Raw genomic sequence first — 17,108 nt, 5'->3', positions numbered from 1 at the left:
AGTGAATTAGGTCAAACATCAATTCCGAAGTTAAGTATGGCTGTTGTTTTGGTTTTGTTTTCCCCAAGATGTTGGGTTGGGAGAAAATCATAAAAATAGGGGTGTCCAAATGAAATGACGGTTTCACCACATTGATCAAAAGCTGATTTGCTTTCTGGACGTCCCTCAGGGGCGGGCCGAGAACATAAATTCTTTTTCTAAGTTTCGCTTTTTTATACTGAAAAGCGAAACAAATCTGGAAAAAATAGCGTGTGAAAGTCGGGCAAATTAAATACACACGCGACCCCCGTTTGTAACTCGTAGATATTATCATTTAGACAGCATATAAAAAATTTTAAGAAGAAGTGAGCCGACCGAGAAGCCCAGCGAAAAAAGCCTTTTGCGGACATATACAAAAAGCGGACATACATACATACACGCACACATTTTCGCTTTTATATTTATAGATGAAAGCTATTTTTCACCTATAACAATTTGTAGTTTCCACATATAGCCTATTCATAGCACACTGGTAATCCTTCCGAAGTGCCATGGCACGGACGTTGGGAACCACTGCTTGAGATTTTTTTTTGTAGATCGCCACTAAATCTTTTTTATTTATTTTACTAATGGATCACTGTTGATCAAGGCCATTGGTGAGGTGTGCATTCGAAAATAAGTATTAAAGGGATTATTCTTTGAATGATCACCAATATTGAGGATCATAGATGGAATGGACAGAAAATTATAATCTATTCGCGGTTCGACCCAGGATTTTTAGACTCGATCCTCCAAGTCAAGAGATTAGACCATTCCTGTAATGACCCGGTCCCTATTGATTGTGGTGTAATGCTGGAACACAATACCACGGGGCTGCTTTCCAATTCATCATAACATGGTCGTTTGACCGTCCAACATAAAAAAGTTCTTGTCGAGCTGTCCTCGTAAATAATCAATTTCTATCTAATTATGGTTTATAACGGTGTTCACTTATTAACCGTAATCCTCGAATGGTCTCTGGGCGATGATTTTCTCGGCTAGGGATTTTTACCCGCAGCCCCAAAATAAACAGAGATTAGAGCATTCCCGTAGTGATCTGGTCCCCGTTGATTGCGGTGAGATGATAGTTCTGTGCAGTTCTAGAAGGTCAACCCTCTCAGTCTTTGCCTTCTCTCATTGAGAAAGGGTTAGTTTTTTGCTGATCGACTGAGCCGCTCTAACTGGGGAATGTTGACGGGGATGGCCAGGCATATTTTGCAGGTCAGAGTGCCCCTCTTCGGATGCGCTGACTAATCAATCTCACTTTCCGACTCTGGCGTCACAGTTCTTGAAATGAGAGGGAACTAACTACCCAAACTATTAGATGATAATGATAACACATGAAAAGTTGATCACAAACAGACAATGGAAAATATAATATTTTAAAATGGCGCCCAAGAAGGTTGACTGGAAAATCCTTAAATTCTTAATTCTCTCCCACTGCAAGAACTTAGACACCAGGGTCGGAAAGTGTGATTGAGAAGTCAACCTCTCCCAGGAGGGGCACTCTAACTTGCAAAAAGTGCCTGGGCAGCCCCTTCGACATTCCCTTTCTCAAAGAGAGAAAACAAAGCCTTGGAAGGTGGACCTTCGAGAACTGCACAGAACTTTATTCCCACCACAAAATCAACAGGAACCGGATGATTACAGGATTCATCTAATCTTTGTTAATTTTGAGGTCACCAGAGTATTTAGTTTAGTGCTTTTGTTTTACGGCAAATCAACCCTTTTCATTCAGGCTATGTAATGCTGAATTCAGTAATAAAAAAGGGTTTTATGCTCCAAGTTCTTTAATTTTTCGAATATTTGTTAAGGATGTTTGGTTTTATTGTTTCGTACAGGAAAATTGTTGCTTTTTGTTTTTGACTTTGCAGAACATGAATGAATTTTGCAAAGGAAAAAAATAAAAACAATAGTACCAATGTTTGGTACATTTTAGGCCAGGAAGCTAGTATCATCAGACAGCCTAATCTGGTGGCACTAACTCTCATCAGAGTAGTAATATTATTTAACCTGCAGTTGTAAATAGAGATAGAATTAATATAGAGAGCAGAAAGAGACTACTTTTATCGATTTCATATTTTTTATTATACTAGTTTGAAAAACGTATTTTTCCTGATCTAAGAAATAAAATTTGAACTTAAAGAATGACCCAACGGGACACTGTTTTAGTTATTTTATGAATTAAAAAAAAATCAGATATAGAAAAAATGTAAAATTTCTATGTCTACAAGGATATCCGGGAATTGAATAATCTAATTGAGCAAAATATTATCACTATTTAAAGCAATTATGATAAAATACAATCTCTATTTTAAACAACTTAAAAAAGTATAATCTCTATTTAAAACAACTATATTAAAATATAATCTCTATTTAAAAAACTATAACAAAGTATAATCTCTATTTAAAACAACTAAAATAAAATATAATTACTATTTAAAACAACTATAATAAAATATAATCTCTATTTAAAAAAATTATAAAAAATATAACCTCTCTTTTAAACAACTATAATAAAATATAATCTTATTTACAACAACTATTATAAAATATAATCTCTATTTAAAACAATTATAATAAAATACAATTTCTATTTAAAAAAACTATAATAAAATATAATCTCTATTTAAAAAAACTATAATAAAATACAATCTCTATTAAAAAAAAACTATAATAAAATATAATTACTATTTAAAACAACTATAATAAAATATAATCTCTATTTAAAAATACTATAATAAAATATAATCTCTATTTAAAAAAACTATAATAAAATATAATCTCTATTTAAAACAACTATAATAAAATATAATTACTATTTAAAGCAACTATAGTAAAATATAATCTTATTTAAAACAACTATAATAAAATATAATTACTATTTAAAACAACTATAATAAAATATAATCCCTATTTAAAACAACTAAAATAAAATATATCTATTTAAAACAACTGTAATAAAATATAATCACTATTTAAAACAAATATAATAAAATATAATTACTATTTAAAACAACTATAATAAAATATAATCCCTATTTAAAACAACTAAAATAAAAGATATCTATTTAAAACAACTGTAATAAAATATAATCACTATTTAAAACAACTGTAATAAAATATAATTACTATTTAAAACAGCTATAATAAAATATAATCACTATTTAAAACAACTATAATAAAATATAATCACTATTTAAAACAACTATAATAAAATATAATCACTATTTAAAACAACTATAATAAAATATAATTACTATTTAAAAAACTATAATAAAATATAATATCTATTTAAAACAACTATAATAAAATATAATTACTATTTAAAACAACTATAATAAAATATAATTACTATTTAAAACAACTATAATAAAATATAATCACTATTTAACACAACTATAATAAAATATAATCACTATTTAACAAAACTATAATAAAAAAAAAATCACTATTCAAAACAACTATAATAAAATATAATCACTATTTCAAACAACTATAATAAAATATAATCACTATTTAACACAACTATAATACAATATAATCACTATTTAAAACAACTATAATAAAATATAATTACTATTCAAAACAACTATAATAAAGTATAATTACTATTTAAAACAACTATAATAAAATATAATATCTATTTAAAACAACTGTAATAAAATATAATCACTATTTAAAACAACTGTAATAAAATATAATTACTATTTAAAACAACTATAATAAAATATAATTACTATTTAAAACAACTATAATAAAATATAATCACTATTTAAAACAACTATAATAAAATATAATTACTATTTAAAAAACTATAATAAAATATAATATCTATTTAAAACAACTATAATAAAATATAATTACTATTTAAAACAACTATAATAGAATATAATTACTATTAAAAACAACTATAATAAAATACAATTATTATTTAAAACAACTATAATAAAATATAATTACTATTTAAAACAACTGTAATAAAATATAATTACTATTTAAAACAACTATAATAAAATATAATCACTATTTAAAACAACTATAATAAAATATAATTACTATTTAAAACAACTACAATCAAATATAATTACTATTTAAAACAACTCTAATAAAATATAATCACTATTTGAAACAACTATAATAAAATATAATTATTATTTAAAACAACTATAATAGAATATAATCACTATTTAAAACAACTATACTAAAACACAATCACTATTTAACACAACTATAATACAATATAATCACTATTTAAAACAACTATAATAAAATATAATTACTATTCAAAACAACTATAATAAAGTATTATTACTATTTAAAAAACTATAATAAAATATAATATCTATTTAAAACAACTGTAATAAAATATAATCACTATTTAAAACAACTGTAATAAAATATAATTACTATTTAAAACAACTATAATAAAATATAATTACTATTTAAAACAACTATAATAAAATATAATCACTATTTAAAACAACTATAATAAAATATAATTACTATTTAAAAAACTATAATAAAATATAATATCTATTTAAAACAACTATAATAAAATATAATTACTATTTAAAACAACTATAATAGAATATAATTACTATTTAAAACAACTATAATAAAATACAATTATTATTTAAAACAACTATAATAAAATATAATTACTATTTAAAACAACTGTAATAAAATATAATTACTATTTAAAACAACTATAATAAAATATAATCACTATTTGAAACAACTGTAATAAAATATAATCACTATTTAAAACAACTATAATAAAATTGATTACGATTTAAAACAACTATAATAAAATATTATCTCTATTTAAAACAACTATAATAAAATATAATTACTATTTAAAAATCTATAATAAAGTATAATTACTATTTAAAATAACTATAATAAAATATAATCTCTATTTAAAAACACTATTATCTCTATTTAAAAAAACTATAATAAAATATAATCTCCATTTAAAGCAACTATAATAAAATATCTCTATTTAAAACAACTATAATAAAATATAATCTCTATTTAACAAAACTATAATCTCTATTTAAAAAAGTATAATAAAATATAATTACTATTTAAAACAACTATAATAAAGCATAATTACTATTTAAAACAAATATAATAAAATATAATCTCTATTTAAAAAACTATAATAAGATATAATCTTATTTAAAACAAATATAATACAATATAATTACTATTTAAAACAACTATAATAAAATATATTCTCAATTTAAAACAACTATAATAAAATACAATCTCTATTTAAAACAACTGTAATAAAGTATAATCCCTATTTAAAACCACTATAATAAAATATAATCCCTATTTAAAACAACTATAATAAAAGACAATTTGTATTTAAAACAACTATAATAAAATATAATCTCTATTTCAAACAACTATAATAAAATATAATATCTATTTAAAACAACTATAATAAAATATAATTACTATTTAAAACAACTATAATAAAATATAATCACTATTTAAAACAACTATAATAAAATATAATCTCTATTTCAAACAACTATAATAAAATATAATATCTATTTAAAACAACTATAATAAAATATAATCACTATTTAAAACAACTATAATAAAATATAATCACTATTTAAAACAACTATAATAAAATATAATCTCTATTTCAAACAACTATAATAAAATATAATATCTATTTAAAAAAACTATAATAAAATATAATTACTATTTAAAACAACTATAATAAAATATAATCTCTATTCTATATAAATAAAACAGTAGATGTAGATATGTGAGTGTGCGTCTGTGTGTCTATGTGAAAATATTTAACCGATAAACTTTTAAACTAGTAGTCACATAACAGTGAAATTAACAGGAAATTGTAATCAAACACCAAGGAGGGTTTGTAACGAGAAAAACTTTGTTTTGATGGTTGAATAACACGTATTGATACATGCCAGCAGATTTAAATACAAACTGCTCCTCATAACGTACTGACATATTTCTATTACTTGTGCGCATGCGCAAATTCAAATGTAGCTTGCAATGATTTAATTTTAAACCTTTATTATCTATCTAGCGATAACTCAAACAGTAAGGGTTGCAACTGGAGCATTAAGTATTTTGGTTTCGCTTCTAGCTGATGCCACCTAAGTTTGTTTTTTTAACTTTTGAAATCATTACTATATATTAGGTACAATATAATATTCAATAGAGACCTGGCTCTGTAGTAATAAATGCGAAATGTGCATGAATTAAAATATATTTAAACGTATTTTTTGCCTGGGCAAGACTGGGTGCCCCTTCCTGCTAGTATAAAATAAATAACTTGAAAAGTGTTTAAAATTTTCTTTTTTTTCAAAACTAAAAATCTATAAATACTAAAAATAATGACGCATATTTCAAGTTAGAGATAGCTTATATATCCAAGAAAGACACCATTCGCTCATGCATGGAGTATTGTTGCCACATCTGGGCATCTACCACTAGTTTCTCACTCTTAGACAGGGTTCCAAAATGATTCTCAAATCTAATATGTCCACCACACTGTCGGCCAATCTCCAACCTCTGTCACATCACTGTGCCTGTTTTACAAGTACTTTAATGGAATGAGCTCTGATGCCCCCTCGGCGGACATACTGACTAATCTAATAAACAGCAAAATCCCACCCTCCACTGTAGAGCTCCATAGAGGCGGGAAATCATTCTATTCTACTTCTTTCCTCGGACGATTAGACTTTAGAATTTCTTCCCTGTTTCCTGTTTCCCTAACTGTAGTAATTCGCAGAAGTTTAAATGTAATGTGAACAGATGTTTCGCTGCTCAACTCCCTACAATTTTCTATTAAACGTTCCCAATTTGCTGCTAAACACGCGCCCCTTATGTTCAACAGTTGGAATATGCCTTAAAAGAGTTAAAAATTAAGAAAAGAAATCACCAACTTTGCGATTTCAATTTCATCCGTGGCCAAGCTATTAAAACGATATAGGTTTACTTCCCTGTAAGATTGGTTCTAAGAAGGCGGCGTCGGTATTTACCAATCAGAACAGGTGTGGCTAGTTATATAAATAAAATCAAAGAGCTTTTAACTTGTCCGTGATATTTGAAAGTTCTTGGTAGAGAAGCATGTACGCCAGTCACGTAAGCCATTGGTAGTTATTTCTCTCCCAAATAGCCATTCCTTCCTGACGATCTTATACTAGAATCTATTGACGTATCCTTCTTAACCGTCTCTCTCTCCCTCTCTCCTCCTCTCTCTCTAAATATAATCAAAAAGATTTTGCCGATCCAAAACATTTTTCAAATCAAATTCCAAATAAAGAACACACAATATGATATTGTGGTTGTATAAGTATACGGTATAATCACGTTAACACACCGGTTCTCATTAAATCACTAAAGTTAAGCAACGTCGAGTCTAGCCAGTACCAGATGAGTGACCATTTGGGAATATCAGGCGTTGTATGTAGGAAGATGTCAGTACTTCCGGCAGCTCCTGCATCCCTCCAGCTGTCTTGATCCTCTCCTACGGCTGGAGCAGGTTGGATGGGAAAGAGTGAGGTTGGCTCTGCTCAAACTAGCTTCACTTTAAATAAACTCCCAATTCGAGTCATTCATCATCCCTAGGATTATCGCTATAGTGTCTGCAGCTGTTTCGAAGCAACATTGATTTTATGTCATACAAGTAATTATTTCTACTTTTATATAAAAAGAACATTGTTTGCGTGTCTGTGTGTGTATGTGTGTTATCTGTGTTTCTGTATGTATGTATGTGTGTATGTGTGTGCGAATTCGTTCCCTATGGACTAGAAAACGGCTGGGCCAATTTTTATGAAATTTTACATGAATGATCTATATCTGCCTGGCAGTGTCCTTAGATAGGTTTTGTATCGGAATGTTTTCGACAAGTATCGATAATCGATAATTGAAATAATCCAATGGAAGAAGAAACAGGCGATTTGGAACAAACTTGACACCTTACACAGCCTAACACCACAAGTGCATTTGAGAAGTTTTATTATCACACAAGCCGAAAGGCCCGGCATATAAAATCAACAGCAGGTTCTTTGATATGACAGGGGTGCGTTCGAAATAAATAGTTCCGTTTAAAGCACAATTGTGCCATGATACTTCACTTTTTCATTTTAAACTTCGATTCAAGCCATTATCACCGCACAAGCACTAAGGCTAGGCATATAAAATCAACAGCAGCTTCTTTAATACAACAGGAGCACGTTTGAAATAAATGTTGCTGTTTAGAGCACAATGGAACCCTGATATTCGTCTTTTGCATTTTAAACATTAATTCAAGCCATTATGTATAAAAAATAATTTTTATAAAATAAACAATAGGTTCTCTACAGTGCAATGTAGGCTACAATCTAATATGGACTAAGCCACCGTTGGGAGGTATGTGAAGCTTTCTCCCGGTGCACCGTGGTGGGTTTTAAACTAGATCAGGCAATCAATCGATATGATTTAAAAATAGCGATTTCACCGATTTCGATGACAATAAAAGTGTGAAACATTCATTGATCATCATCCAATTCCGGACAACGTCGGGTCTCCCTACTAGTTTATAACTAAAACAATGGTAAGTTGATTACACAGGAACCCCTGAACCCCTATACCCAAAAAATGGGGGAATGGCTTCGCTTACCAAAACAAAACATTTTTTCTTTTGTAAATCTCTATTTCTACCTCTACTATTATACAAAAGGCACTTTGTGTGTGTGGGGTGTGTGTGGGGGGTAGTTCCTTCCTTATAGGTTCCGAAACGGCTGAGCCTATTTTTTGCAAGCTAATGTATATGTCTGGCAGTGTTCTTAGATATGTTTTGTACAGAAATTTATCCGATAAGTATCGGAAATCGAAAAAATCCGACCTTAGAAATAGTTTTTCTGTCTTATATTTATATAAATAAAAAAGAATAATTTTTATAGGGGAATATTTTACGTTACACCAGACAAGGGATTTCATAAAATCTAAACAACTCATATAGCTCAGTGGTAGAGCATTCGATTACAGATCGATTAATCTCTGTTCAAGCCCTGGCGTAGCTAACCATTTTATTTTTTCTTATTAATGAGTAAATTTACGATAAAAGCAGAGGTACCATTTAAAATTGCCGCAAATCATTTCTTCGTTTGCATATTTTAAAACTAAACATTAATCAGAAGTGACTTTTCCAGGGCATTCATCATCAAGCCCAAATATCAGCTGACGTGATATTGTAAACAAACACAGACGGAATTTGATGAACGACATTATCATTGTTATTAAAAAAAAAATTTGCGAATTAGTTCACGGGGCAAATTATTCCTCATAATATATAATATTCCATAAAGGATTGATTCTATAATGATACATACGCAATCTGCATAAATTAAAATATCATGTTTAAACATATTGTACGACCGGGCAACGCCTGACGTCGAGATAGTTTTTAAATATAAGTAAGTAAGAATAAATAATTTAAGAAATTTGGGCCTGTTTTACTATAGACAACAAACCGGAAAAGTTGCAAAGAAAAAGTATATCGATATAAATAAAACAGTAAATGTATGTATGTATGAAAATATTTAACCGATAAACTCTTAAACTACTTGTCACATAACGCTGAGATTAACAGGAAATAGTAATCGTATACGAAGGATGATTTATAACAAGTAAAATCTTTGTTTGGATGGATGAATAACGCATACAGAAATATGTCGGCAAGTTGAAATGCAAAATGTTCATTTCAACTTGCCGACATATTTTTATTACTTTGCGATTAATAAATATGCAGTTAAATTGAATGAAATGAAAAAAATGAATAAAAACACACTACTGTAGTGTTGCTCGTGGCTACATGTAGTGTATTTTGTTAAAGTCTTTCGAAAGTGTCAAGAACAGCATCAACAATTAACAAACATGCAGTTAAATTGACAAATGGGAAGAAAATGAATAAAAACATGAATGGGTCACATGTTAACTCAACAAATAAACTGTAATGCTGCCTCTGGCTACAGATGGTGTATTTTGGTGATAGTATGTCTTTGAAACATTAAGAACAAGGCGAACAATTTATATACTTAAATTGATGAATGAAACAAATGGATAACAGCATAAATATTTTGAATAGATCTCCAGTTATCAAGTGTTGACTCAACAACAGGATTTTGTGAAGGAGATGAGAAAACATTAACGAACAAAATATATTTATATATCAATAAATTTACAGAAATGTAAAATACACTTTGAAAGACTAAAATTTGTTGAGAAGTTTTAAAGTCCATGAATAAGAAATAGACAAAGTTCGTTTCAAAGTTCTGTTGTATGTGTGTTAGAAAGTTTACGATTAAGGGTAAGTGCAGTGATCCTGAAAAAGGAGTAACGGCCCGCCTTAAACTTCGGCGTAATAGCTAACTAACGAAAAGGGAGCCTTCGGGTCGCCTTTACATATGGTTGACTATTACAAACACTATAATGGTGAAAGCTGCACTTTTTTGAACCACTGCTTATTTCAGTCGGTGCAAAAGATTGCCACAAGACAGAGTAGACAGCAGACCTCATCAAATTGTTTCTTCTCCGGGATGCATGTCCTAACGAAGACTGACGACACAGCTTTCCCAGTGAATTAAATTCGCCCCAGATACTAACCTGGAAATTTCTACAACCTGGCGCAATGCAAAAAGCACCCGGTATTCCCAAATTGTCATCCATCTGATAGTGGCCAGGCTTATCGTTACTTAATTTCAGTGATCTAGCGAGAACCGATGTGTCAACATGACCATATTGTATATCGGACGTTACTCAATATTTAGCATGGAATGATATACTTTATTTATTCGACTTTTTTTTTTTTTACTAGTCCACCGATTTTTTTTTCTGAATAAATTGAATTGAGTTGAATTATTACTGATAGCGTTACACAGACCGAAGGTACATACATTTTCATAAATAAATAGATACTTATGCAGTGAGCGACCCATTTTTCCGTGATGTTGAGTCGGCATATTCCGGCAACTTACACAGAACGTCGGGATGTGCCAAACGCTGATAAAATTTTAAAACGCTTAAAAAAAAAGGAACACGATAGAAAACATTTATCGTATAGAAACTTCAATGAAGAAAAATGGAAGTGAAATATATATTAAAAAAATCAAAATGAAAAATTTTTTCCAACGATTGTTGCATAATTTGCAAACCCGCCAAATTCATCACAGAATGGAATATATTTACTTGATATTCAGAACGAAAGAACATTGTGGTTGAAATATTTGTTGCTAAAACCGAACTGCATTAAATTTAAAATGAAATTTGGAAATCCTTCTAATGCGTAGGTATCTCTAAAAGTCTAGTAATAACTGGGAACATTACTCAACCGGTTGGCCTTTTGGCCAAGCTCAAAGTGTAGTATCTGTCTTCAGATGCTACACTTAAATTTCTTGTTCTCTGCCAGTAAAGGAGAAATCCTTCACGACTTAGACAATTTTAATTTTTGTTCTTTTTCTCCACGTTAAAAAAAACGACCCTGGTGTCTAACTCTGTCCCGTGGGGAGGCATTATAAATAGAAACTGGGAACAGTTTTTATTATCACGGCATGTGTGTGCACGCGTGTGTGCAAGCAGTATTGGTACAGACGGCGCTAATATATTACACAAAAGACCGTTGTCTCTATGTATGTCGGTTTGTTTGTCTCTCTTAAAAGTGCCAAACTACAAAACAAATATCCACAAAGTTGATATATAATTGATCGGCATTGCCCTGGATGAATAATAATAAGTATTATTATCTCAAATTCAAAAATAATTATGCATTCATTCTTTGGAAGTCCACTGGAGTAGGTTTCATTGGGAATAGGAAATTTATTTTGATTCATTTCTAATTCTATTTATTATATAAAAGAGAAATGACATACTCTGTTATTATTTTTAATACATTAAAACAAAAGAGAGGGGTTAGGGTTAGGGTTGGGTAGAGGTTAAAAAGAGAAGGATGAGGAGAAACGAGGAAGAAGGAAAGAGAGAAAGTCAGATTGAGGGAGGCAGAAAGATAAAAAAGTTTTAATATAAAGATGTTTTAACCTGTCTTATTTTGTTTTTATTTTTTGTTTGTTTTTAATGGCGCCGAATAACGCCGGGTAGCCTCTCTAGTAATAGTCTTCTATCTATCTATATCTATATCTATATTTTTTATAAATTTGGAGTTTTTTTATATATTGATATTCATATTAAAACACCTTTTTTATTTATTTAAAAAGAAAATACAATTTTGTTATATATGAGTCGTGGAATTGCATTCATCTGCAAAAGATCTAGCTAATTTGCATATTATTTTAAACATTCATTTTAATTAATTCCCTATTAGTTTTTTCGGTTTTCTTATAGGATAATCATCTTTAGTTAACTATTACGTGTAATTATATTCATGCAGATATTCTACATTATTTATACTTGCGTAATATTTGCGTAAAAGGGTAACAATATTCACAAACCTCTTTCTGTATATATTTGTTTTAAAAATTTTGCCTGCCAAACACCTCTATCAATTTTTTCTCTACATACATGAAACTTATTATAAAGAGAGTTAGAGCCCATGGGAAACTTTATATTTTGGGTTTAGCCGGGGAAAAGATTTATCTTGCTTTCTTTTTATACAATGCATCAATGTTTTTTGGGATTATTTAATGCTTGACACAAAAGTGTGAAAATGTAAAAAGTTTAGGAACAATTATTCTAATGTTTTTGTGACTTGCTCTTATTCTTAAATATTTTTTTTTTTATATAAAATCAACATCAGCGTCCGAGTAGTTTTATATCTGGGTTCAACGACGTCACTGGTTTATAATATAATCTATATATCTATAAAAGTGAACGTGTCTGTGTGTCTGTGCGTCTGTCTGTGTGTCTGTGTACATTTCCCTATGCAATAACTCTGTCAATTTTAAATTTACAGACTCGAAATTTGATATACAGGGTACTGAGATTTTGAGAAATCTTTGTAATCAGTTTTTGGCCGGTATCGTTTTGAAGCCCGCCCTTTCAGACGACAAATATCGAAAAATTGGCTAAAAACATTAATATCTTCACCTTCAACTGGGCACTTTTCTACAGGGGGGGGTATCGCTTTTTCGCCGATATTTTTCAAAGTCATCCTCTCCTTTCGATTGTCTAGCCTTAATTTAAGCATACGTCACTTCCGGTTTGGCGGTGGTCGTAACAGTAAAGACGTCAGGTTTCTTTCTCCGTTCTTTTCCTCCTTCGCGGTACGGGTTCGAGCCTACCTTCCTACCACTACCCCTTTTTTTTTTTTTTGCTCAACAGACACATACAAACACCCGGGCAACGCCGGGGTGAAATGCTAGTGTTGGGATAAAAAAAAGTTTGAGATACACTGGATTAAGGACATCGTAATTTTTCACACTTACGCGCTACCGGTGATCCTTTCAATAGATGGCTAAGCGTGACTTCCCACATGTTAGCCAAATGTTGGGAAGGATTAATCGACAATTATATTGTCACAACCAGGTTATTAATCGAAGAAGGATCACAATTTTGCTTTATTTCGCTCAACTGACTTCGGCCAACGTTACTTTTCATCTTTCTATGCTATTAATTGGCCTATTACAAGAAAACATGATAATCAGACTAATTTTAGGAAGCACTATTTAATATTTTCCGTGAATGGCGATTATGTTACTAATCGGTTCCCAAAGGAGGGCCGCGATTATGTCTTATTTTGAACCAGAGTTGAAGGACTTAGATATAAGAGTATATTCTTGTTTTTAGTAACCATTTTTTTTTTTTGCCAGAACATAAAAAAGCAAACATGGAAATAATTCTACAACGAAACCAATTTGAAAATCTAATACGCATGCAAATATTCTGTGTTTGGGTTCATTTTTTTAAAGGGAGACATTTCAAGTGAAGCTTTGAAGAAGTCGCAGATAAACGTTTTCAAAGACTTTTTTGGCGCGATTTGTGCGCAAAGTTCTGTTATGATCGAATTATTCTTGTTGCAGGTTCTTTTCCAGTCAAGCGTATCTGAAAGATATATCCAGCTCTAAACAATGCGTACGCCTACGTAGAATAGAACATAACCATTGTATAGGTATGAGTCACCAGGAAAGAATCTGTGCACACACACACACACACACACACACACACACACACACACACACACACACACACATAATTGGGTTTAGGTTATATTTTACGGCACATCAACTCTTTTGTAGTTATTTTAATGCTAAAATACAACAAAAAGGTTTGTATTTTATGTTTTATGGCGGAGTACACCTTTTTGAATGAATGAATACCGAAAAGAATAAAAAAAATGTTTGTCTCGCTCTGTTTATGACGTAATACACTTTGGGGTTATATAATTCTGAAATTTGTCTGGTTCGATAGATCAATATTTTGGAAATTATTTAATGCCGAAAAACTATAGGAGATTTGTCTTGTTTTCTTTTTATACAACGCATCAACGTTTTGGGGGATTATTTAATGCTTGACACAATAAATGTTTTGTCCTGTCTATTTTTTTTTTACGCAACACCACGTCATTATAGAGTTATTTCTTACTGACATACAATAAACGATTTGTATGTTTCTCAATCTATAAATCTTTTGCGGTTATTTAACACCAACAATAAACGAGGTGTATTTATTTGGGGGCGGGAAATCAAGTTATAATATTTTATTTATATGTTTGCTCAAATAATGTCAGGTAATTTAGTTTCAACTAAATTTGCAACGATGCTCCTGGCTACATGTAGTGTATTTTGCATTCGTCAGAGTGTTCAAAATGTAGTCGTTTACATAGCTCCTAGTAGACTGCCTTCCCCATCTGGTCGTGTCTGTTCTTATACTCTTTTTTGGGCTTGTTTGCAGAATTCGCTGATTATGTGGTTGATCGTTTCGTCTCTTTGTCCATCAAGCACATTTGCCGTTTTCTTGTGTCTTGTCGGGCTTCACTTCGACATAGTCGGTTCTAATCGCGTCATTTTGCGCGTTCTTTTTTAATAACATTTTCACCCCAAACAAAGCATATTGCCATTTTGATATAGGGGGCTACTATTAGGGACCTAAGTTCCAGGGTTATTATGTAGGGAGTTTAGCAGCAAAATGTCTGTTCACATTACACTTGAACTTCTGCATGTCAGTACTATTGGGAAAGTAGGAAACCGGAAGAGAATTCCAAAGTCCTGCAGTTCTGGGGAAGAAACTATTAGAATAAAAGACTTTCTTACATCTAGGGATCTCTACTGTGTAGGGGTGGGGCTTTGCTGCTTATCGGGTTTGTCGGGGTATTTTCGTCGAGGGGATACAAGTGCTTGCAGTTCTTCAGAGCATCGACCATTAAAATACTTGTAAAACAGAAAGAGGGATGCAACATTTCGTCGGTGGGACAGGGGCTGAGGTTTAGATGACGATGGATTAGTCCATTTGGAGGGTGGTTCTCCACAACAAGAACACAGACAGGCTTCTGAGATACTTATTCACGCCTAAAACAGTGTTCCCATAACTAAAAAAGATGACAAGAAGATGGTTGTTACTAGTGATTCAATTTCTGTCCATTTTTTTCATCTTCATCCTCATAAATTGACAATTGAACTGGTTCGCTCACTATTTTTATTTTCTCGTCAAATCTCTTGCTTCCCTCTCCTCTGTTTTGTCCATTTTACCGGTGTCTCTTGCTGCAGTAATGAACTGTAACGTGGCCGTTTTTTTTTTAACTGTATCGTTACATTTCAAACCTCTCGGACCCACACCTTGCCTGATACCATCGCAAAAGAACAAAGAAAAAATGCTCAGCCTTTTTTTTTTAAGTGAAAATGAAAATGCATTTATTTGTGGTTCTTCCAAAACAACGCATTTCATTATCTTTTCAAAAGTCTTTTCGAACACACATGTGTTTTACAACGCTGTGTCATATAACATGTGCTTTTTAAAAGTATCTGTCCCCGCCACCTGGCGCCGAACCTAGCGAGCGCTTTCTTGTCTCGACTTCACACGCCCATCTTCCCTAGCGCGAACTTTTCTTCCCTTATTTGACCATGTGCTGTCCTTTTTCTTTTCTCTCCTTCTTTCCGTGACGTCAGCGTGTACACACTTGTCAATTTGCATACGTGCTTTAACGGCTGCTAATATTTTCGTTAGCTAGCTATCCTACGGCTGCTGTTGATTTTCACACACATGCCCATACACGCTATGTTACCAAGAGAGCGCATCGCTTCAGTTCAGAGCCTGTCTGTGTTCTTGTTGTGGGGAACCACCCTCCAAAATGGACTAATCCACCTGCATGTAAACTTTACGCATGACGGTCCCAGGCGGGGATCTAATTCCAGACCGACTCTCGCATGGTCGGTGAAGTACTTACACTGTTCGTTTGTAGCCTTTCCTTTGTAACCTTTGCGTTTTTCATGTAATACATGTCTAAACCGTTCTCCGTTATTTTGTTCTTTGTGGCTAATTACGAGCCATAACAGTTTTGTACTTTTTTATGTAAGTTTCTAATTCCTTTTTGTGTCATTCTATTCTAACCAGTCCTCGCTCCACGTCATATTTTTTCACATAGAGATGGTTAGCTTCATCCTTTGGGAGTTTTACATTGTGCATGGCTATAAGTTTCCTGGTATTTTGGTCGAGATGCATCAGCTCTTTGATCCAACTCATCACACGGTTCGGAGTATCACACGAATGATATTGCTCATGCGCTTATTCCTTATTATATATATTTTTGTTATATAATTTAGTTTCTAGATGTTTTTCTTATTCTTTTTATGTGTTATTTCCCCATTTTCTTTTTCATTTCTATTAGTTTCATGGTATCTGCTTACAGACCTTCCAAATATTTGTAGGCGTCATATTCGCCTAAGGTTCTCATCTCCCCTTGTTTGAGAAGTTTCATATTTTTTTAAATTCCATTTTCACACCAAGCAATGCACAGTGTCACTTTGATGTAGGGGGCTACTATCAGGGACATAAGTTGAAGTGATACTATGTAGGGAGTTGAGCAGCAAGATGTCTGTTCACATTACACTTGAACTTCTGCATGTCAGTACAGTTGGGGAAGCAGGAACCCGGAAGTCTAGCGATTC

The sequence above is a fragment of the Euprymna scolopes genome, chromosome 7, assembly GCF_053919585.1.
Source record: "Euprymna scolopes isolate OS-2025 chromosome 7, ASM5391958v1, whole genome shotgun sequence".
In the NCBI taxonomy this organism is placed as follows: domain Eukaryota; kingdom Metazoa; phylum Mollusca; class Cephalopoda; order Sepiida; family Sepiolidae; genus Euprymna; species Euprymna scolopes.
Note: the sequence above shows the minus strand (reverse complement) of the source record.